Source organism: Eutrema salsugineum, unplaced genomic scaffold (assembly GCF_000478725.1).
Source record: "Eutrema salsugineum unplaced genomic scaffold, Eutsalg1_0 scaffold_12, whole genome shotgun sequence".
NCBI classification, from domain to species: Eukaryota; Viridiplantae; Streptophyta; class Magnoliopsida; order Brassicales; family Brassicaceae; genus Eutrema; species Eutrema salsugineum.
Genome location: NW_006256895.1, coordinates 6,349,528 through 6,357,143, shown reverse-complemented (window position 1 = coordinate 6,357,143; position 7,616 = coordinate 6,349,528). Strand labels below are relative to the sequence as shown.

At 40.4% G+C, this 7,616-nt stretch overlaps 1 non-coding gene across 1 annotated transcript; it reads left to right on the top strand.

Annotated features, from left to right (window-relative positions):
- The first annotated feature begins 4,577 nt into the window (after nucleotides 1-4,577).
- LOC112089511 lies at nucleotides 4,578-4,683 on the top strand. The gene has a single exon (XR_002901149.1). It is a non-coding gene; the product is annotated as a small nucleolar RNA R71 (small nucleolar RNA).
- The last annotated feature ends 2,933 nt before the right edge of the window (nucleotides 4,684-7,616 follow it).

Below are 7,616 nucleotides of genomic sequence, written 5' to 3'. Positions count from 1 at the left end.
ATCATAGTTTTGTGTCAAACATTCCTGAAAAATACTCAAGGTCTTTTAATAAGCATAGAAATTTTTTAAAAAATTACAGAAAAAGATAAGAAACAAAGAAAAATAGATTAGTACGGATAGACATCCTCCCCCAGACTTAAATCACACTGTCCCCAGTGTGAAAAAGTTGGTGAGAAGATGGTGAAATAAAAGCAAAAGAGTCTAAATAAAAGAAAAGAAAATGGTGATAGAACCATGGGCATGATGTGATGATGGATAGGCGCCTATGTCTCATGGCTGTCATCTGTCTCTGTGGATGAGGAGTCATCAGACCGGCGACTCTTAAGTAGTCTCTTCATGCGCCTGTTGATCTTCTCTTGCTGGTCAAGCTTCTTCTTCAAAGCTGCAAATTTTGCATCACTCCTAGTGGATGCTCTGAAATGAGAAGAACTGGCTTTAAATGAGGATGGTGCAGGCTGTAGTCTCCTGCTGTTTGCTGTTACCTCTCTCTTGGTAAGAGTGGCAAAGATGTTAGGAAGTCGCTGGTCTCTGGTTTCCATCCTGGGTTTGAACCATCTCAGAGATGGGGCATTGAATCCGAGGGTAGTAGTACCCTGTACTCGGTGGAACTGGTGGAGAACTTGTAAGCAAATCCAATTGGATCCATATTGGCCCTGGTGATAGTCCTGTCTCTAGAGAAATGAGAAAGATCAAACCAATCCTTTCGAAGAGGTGTCTCAGCTGAAAAATCAACTCCTGCTGCTATCATAAGCGAAGTGATGATGCTCCCAAAAGCTGGTGAGTACTCCTAACAATCAGTTGTAAGCATTTCATGCTTAAATTTCACTGGGTTCCTTGCAATGATGTAAGCAAAGCAAGGAAACCTGGGGTGATCTGCGAATGGTAGCTGTAGTGTCACCCACTCTGGCTTAAGGACATTCGCTTGATTGGCTCGTGAAAACACAGTGTGTGCTAGTAGCTTATGAACATAGCGAACAGCAGGATGAGAGAGTAATGATGCCTTAGACCTTCCTTTGTCATAAACTCCATAACCCATTAGCTTCCAAAGATCCTCATCTGGATCCTTCTCCAATGCAATCTCATCATAATAAGGCAACTTCAAAACATCACATATCTCTAAGATGGTGAGAGAGTACGGATGACCTCCAATAGAGAAGGAGAGTGTGCCATCTAGAGCTCTAGGAGTAGCTCTCTTCTTGTAGCTCAAAGTTGCTGATGCAAGGAACTCATTGGTGTGGTTCTCATAGGTCTGAAAGTTCTGTTCCATGAATGATCTCATTCTAAGCCTATCAAGATACCATATCACATCTTCTTTGATTCCAAGCATCTCAAGAGTTGAGTAGTCAATTGCTGGAGTTGGCTTGATCTTCAGCTTCTTAAGCTGTGCCAAGTAATCGATGTATGGGTCTATGGCTTTACCAACATACTTCACTTTCAGCTTAGAGGAAGGCTTGACTCTTCTTGGGAAAGATAGCTGAGTGGAGGTCTGCTCAATCTTTCCTGAAAAGATCCTTCTTTGCGTGGTAATGAAGATAGATAGAGGCTCATCTTCACTCAGTTGTGTCTCGTTCAATGCATCATATGTCTCCTGCGAATGGGGGTTTTTTTCGCATGAGGGCTCTTCTTGGTTCGAATCAGTCGAACTTGAGTGAGATCTATGACCTGCAAAAACGAGATTCTCGAGACTAAGGATAAATCAAGCTGCTTTGGTATCGATTTTTATGAACAAGGTGTTTACAGAGAAATCATAAACACATTATCATGACAAACAAGCTGTAAATGCATCAAACATTACAAAATCTGAGAATTTATGTTCAAGTTCGATATACTGATGTTCAACACATGAGATTTCTAAATCAGGATGTTGTTTTATGCTCACTCACATGTAATCTAGTCTACTTTTCTATCAACAAGAACCAAACAATCCAGATTTGCAAAGCTGAACCAAACAGATCTCCAAATTTCAATTTTTTTTTCAAAGTTCAAATCTCAGATTTTTGAAAATTTCAAATCTCTATGGTCTAAGTGTTTAATCATGCAATTAAACTACCCAGTAGTCTAGCCTTAAGTCCAAAGAAAGTTTCCAATCATCCTAAGGTGAATTTCTACTCATTTTAAGAAAACCCTAAATCTGAGTTCTTAAGAAAAAGTGAGAAATTTGAGCTCATACCTTGATGAAAGTGTTATGTGATGCTAGATTTGAAATCTCGTTTGAAAAAGAGTGAGATATGTTCGAAAATTTGGATAGGATTTGTCAAGTTTGAAATCTGTCTTTTTCTCTAGATCTCCAAGCTTGTTGGGGAAGTTGAAGAGAAAAGACCTTTTTGATCTTTTAAATTCTCTTTTTCTTTTAAGAAGGTGTTTTTTCTAAGAAAAAAATTATTTTTAAAATTTTAGAGGACTTACCTGGCGTTTATAACACGGAAATTATGTTCTGGGAACTTCTCGGTTAAATCCCATAATAAACGGGGAATTGAAGTTCTGTTTTACGGGAAACAGGGAAAACTCGCCTTGTGACCAAAACAGGGCCAGCCGCGGGCCAGGTGCACGCGCCCGCGGTAAACTCGAGCTGGGCCGCGGCTGAAATGTGCGGGCCGCGGTAAAAGACGGGTTGGCCGCGGCTGGATTGATCGCGGCCGCGGCAAATGCTACCCGGGAATTCCCGATTTCTCCCGTTTTCCTGCTTTCTTCTCCTATTTTTTTGTATTTTCTGGTTTTTTGAATGTTTTTGGTTTTTCTGGGTTTTATGAAAGCCTGAAATGCATAAAAAAAAGAAATCATATAGAAAAGAAATAAAAAGAAAAGAAAATCATACCAAATGGATTGCCTCCCATTAAGCGCTTTTGTTTAAAGTCTTTTAGCTAGACTCTTGGCAGGATTAGGATTGAGAGGAAGAGACAAGACTCCTTGAATTAAGAGTCCTTGTGGTCCTTCTTAGCCTGAACTTTGGATTTCCTTCAACTTGAATCACAATCTCTTTTCCTTTCTTGAGGATTTTTGCATCCTTGAGGATATATTTTGTCTTCTCAACAATTCCTTCAAGATTTTTCTCCTTTTCCTTGCTGATGTCTGGTGGCACCACTATCTTGATGTTCCCAAATTGCCTAGATGCAAGTGCTTTTAGTTCCTTCTTGTCCTCCATCACCTTCTTCTTGTCCTTATCCCTTTGATTTGGAGCTTGGTCTGGTGTGGTTTTATAGAACTTTCTCCTGTCCACATTTAAGAAAACTAAACAGCGATTTGCGTGGTCAATAACAGCACCTACTGTAGCTAAGAATGGGCGACCAAATATCAAAGGTCTGTCTTTGTCGTTGTCCATCTCCAAGACTTGAAAATCGGCTGGGATTGTTTTGTTTCCAATGATCAGTGGCAAGTCCTAGATCATTCCTTCTGTTCTCTTTTGAGATGAATCACCAAAGATTATCCTTACTGGAGATGGGACAAATGTACCTATACCAAGTTTCTCAGCAACAGATTTTGACATGACATTCACATTAGCACCAGAATCACATAAACAATCTGAAAATTCAATTCCAAAGATTGAACAAGTGAATGAGAAATGCCCTGGATCCTTAGACTTTTTGAGTCTTTGGTCAGGCAAGCGTTTGGGTACCTTAACTGGAATGACTCGGCTTCTCTCATGCTCGGTTTCAGAGTCTTTTATGAGAGGTTCAGGTGTCAATCTCTCCTTAGAGTCTGCGACAGGTTCTTCCTCCAAAACTGCTGTCATAGCATTGCAGAACTTCATTGGATTATCTTCTACTCTTCCTTATAAAAATCCTGGTTGTCTCTTCATTGAATCTGCGGTTTGACCTATCTGATGTTCCAACTTCTTGACATGAGTCGCAAGAGATTCGAACTTCCCATTCAAATCAGTGTAGATACAATCGATCTTCACCCCCATTTCCCTGAATGACTTCTCATTGCCTTGAGTAGTCTGCATCATAGTTTGTTCAAGCGATTTTACCTGATTACTTAGCTGGGAAAGGGTTGCTTCTAATGAGCTGGTCTGTGCTTGTTGTGGATTGAATGCTGGTCTTTGTTGGAAATTTCCTCCTCCATAGTTTCCACCTTGAAACTTGTTTTGAAAATTCCTTTGCTGCTGTGGATAGGGCTGATTTTCGGCCCCTTGGTTTCTGTATGAGAGATTGTTGAAGTTGGCACCAGAGTTCCTAAAGTTGTTGTTGAAAGCTGGACTAAATCGATTATGATATGCCTGGGCTCCCATAAAATTAATTTCTTCCTCTTGGTACATGCCATCTTCTTCATATCTTCCATCTTCTTCATTTCCTACAGCAATATCACAAGCATGTCTATTCTTGTTTTGAGACTTAAGAAGTTGACTTACCATGCTTTTTAGCTCAGCAATCTCCCTTGATTCATGACTAGTGATAGTCTTCTTTGATCTGTCATACTCAGGGTTGTTGTTGCAGTTAGCTACAGCCAGATTTTCGATGAGTGCTCTCCCTTGTGGTATAGTTTTTGAACTGAAATCTCCATTGCTGGCAGTGTCAAGAGAAGGTTGATACTTCTGCTGAAGTCCTCTGTAGAAGGTGCTTAGCAGGTTTGCTCTAGAGAAACCATGATGAGGGCAGTCTCTCTCATACTCCTTGAATCGCTCCCAGGCTTCATAGAATGATTCTATTGGGCCTTGTTGGAAGCTTTGTATCTTGTTTCTCAGCTGGTTCGATCTTGACTTGGTGTAGAAGTGGTTCAGGAAAGCTGACTTGCATTCTTCCCATGAAGTAATAGAACCAGATGGCATAGATTTCAACCATCTAAAAGCTTTATCAAATAGAGAGAAAGGAAAAAGCTTACACTTCACATAGTCCACAGTTTCTGGAGTTGTTCTCACCATTCCAGAGATTTCTTCAAAAAGATCAATGTGATCCATTGGATGCTCAGTAGAGATTCCATGGAATTGGTTCTGCTTCACCAAAAAGACTATCTGAGGTTTTATCTCATGATTATCTCTTGGAACAGGGATTTGAATAGCTGATCGATTTTGAAAGTGTTGGTGAGGTGCATCAAAATCGGCAATGAGTCTGTTCCGAGGCTGTATTCTCGCAGGATTAGCAAGCTGTATTGGTCGATTGGCTTCTCTAACAACTGGTGGAACAATGTTTTCATCATTCCTTCTTCATTCAACATCGGCCTAGTCTTGTCTCCTTTGATTTTCAGCGGCTTGAGCACGATTTAGAGGAACTCGGTTTCCCTCTTCATCGAGTTGTGGCTGTCCATCTTCTTCATGAGCAGCATCTAGGTCGTCACCATGAACTGAATCATGGTCATCATCTCCAATGTGATCCTCCTGGTCACGATTTAAAAGATTTTCCTGATGGGCATTAGGATTGGCCATCTTGAGCGTTCTTTGTCTGAGTTTCCTAAGTGCTCTTTCGTGTTTGTCAATCTTGTCTAAGGGCAATACGATTTCGTCAGGATCTCTCCTAGTTTTCATGCACATGTGAGCAAAGAAAGCAAATATAAAAAGAGGAGTTAGAAAATCTCCAGCAGAACTCGAAAATCTTAAGGTTTAGGATTGAAATTAGATTAAGAAGTCAAGTCAACAGCGACAGATCCACGGCAACGGCACCAAAAACTTGATGTGAGTGCAGTGGGCAACACAAGTTTTACCCTAGACAAGCTGCAAGTGCACAGGAAACGCAGTAGTACTTAGGGATCAAATCCACAGAGATCTGTGTGTTGAGGACTTCTAACTGATGCTAAAAACAGTTGTAAACCTAATCTAATAAAAAGGGGTTTTGGTTTGTCACCAAATCTAATTATGTAGAGAATTTAAAAAGAGCTTTAAGTAAAAATTGGTTGAAAAATAGTAAGGAAAAAGCGTTGGGTTCAAGGTTCATCTTTAGGGTTCATGTTCTAAAACACAAGGAATTTAGGCAAGGATTTTCTATGACTCTGAAATTAGGAAAGACACATGTAAGATTAGCCAACTCTCACCCTAATCATCTAATCAATTGTTCATGGCAATTAACTCTCGCTCTCATGCCAGAACAAGATCATGCTTTGTAGATCGGAATCCATCTCTGCTTACGTATCCTCCGTAGGTAGCTTTTGTCTCCTACAACGGGGACATCCATAAGATCCGTTTCAGGCAACCCATATACAATACTCTCGTGGCTCGGATTAAACCTAGGATCGGATTCTGGGTGATCAATCCAGAATCACCGCTTTGAGAATTGGATGAATGGGAGAATCATGTTAAGAATCAAAATCCATTTTCCTAAAAACCTAGATGTCATTCGAACATGGGATCCCTTTGGATTACCCTTTCACCCAACTAGGTGACTACTCAGACATGGCTGAGGTAGACATCATCATCGGTTTAGAACTAAGAAGAAGAAAAGTAAAAGAAACAAAGTTGCAGAAAAAATTCTCTTATTGAAGACAGTATGGCGATGAAAAGCTTCTACAAAGGCATAAAAATAAAACCTAAAACTATGAATGAGTTCTCTCTCAAAGAGAAGAAAGTGGCTCTTTTACAAAAGTCCTAAAAATGAGTATTTATAGTGTTTCTCCAAGTCTTGGGCGTCTAGGGCTTGTAAAATAGGTGCAGGAAGTGGGGCCTTAGTTGGGCTCCTGAGGTTCGGACATAGGTCCACCGGGGGTGAGACCTCCTGAGCCGCGCTGGGAAGAAGGCTGGCCGCGGGTGAAAGCACTTGTGCTTGACTAGGCTTGTGTTGATCGGCCTTCAGTGCATTGATGATATCGAGAGATCTAACCGTTGGATTGCTTTGATCCAAAGTGTGTTGGAAAGCTGGTTGTCTCATCTATAATGTACCCAAATTTGGGGATGATCAGACAGTGAGAAGGTCTTCTTTGGTTGCCTAACTTCTGACGGCCTGAATTTATCCAAAAATGTACTTTTGCTCCTAAATGCACTCCAAAGTCCCAAGCTTCCTGAAAAACCTTTTAAAACTCCAAAAAATAGAAAACACTTATAAAACCTTTAAAACTGAGTAAAAACACCTGCATAAGATATTGAAAGTGATCCATAAAAGTGGTCAAAATCAGGTGTTATCAGCAGAGTTGAGAGACAGGGACGACGTTTTGTGCGCGTCGTCACCGTCTTACAGTAGCAGCACCAATTCGCGGCAGACACATCGGAGGAAGAGTGATTGATCAGCACTTCATTGTCATTTAACCACCATCACGGTTCTATCATCATTATATTTTTCTTTTCCTTTATTTTATACTATCTTGCTTTTATTCACCATCTTCTCACCAACTTTTTCACACTGGGGACAGTGTGATTCAAGTCTGGGGGAGGATGTCTATCCGTACTAATCATTTGCTTTCTTTGTTTTTAATTTTCAAGTAATTTTTAAATTTTAATATGTAACCTATGCGACCTTTAGTATTTTTCAGGAATGTTTGACAGAAAACTATGATGATTTAGACCTGCACGCTTCTACACTACGCATGATAGCTCATTTGTGGTTAGCACTAGACTAGGCGGTAGCTAAAGTACTTGCACTACGAACTCCCACCAGAGGATTTCTATTCACTAGAGGTTTTTAAGCTCTAAATAGGGGTTATCAATCCCTTAGCTTTTGCAGCATAAAGGGTTTATCAATCCAATGTGTGGTAGACAC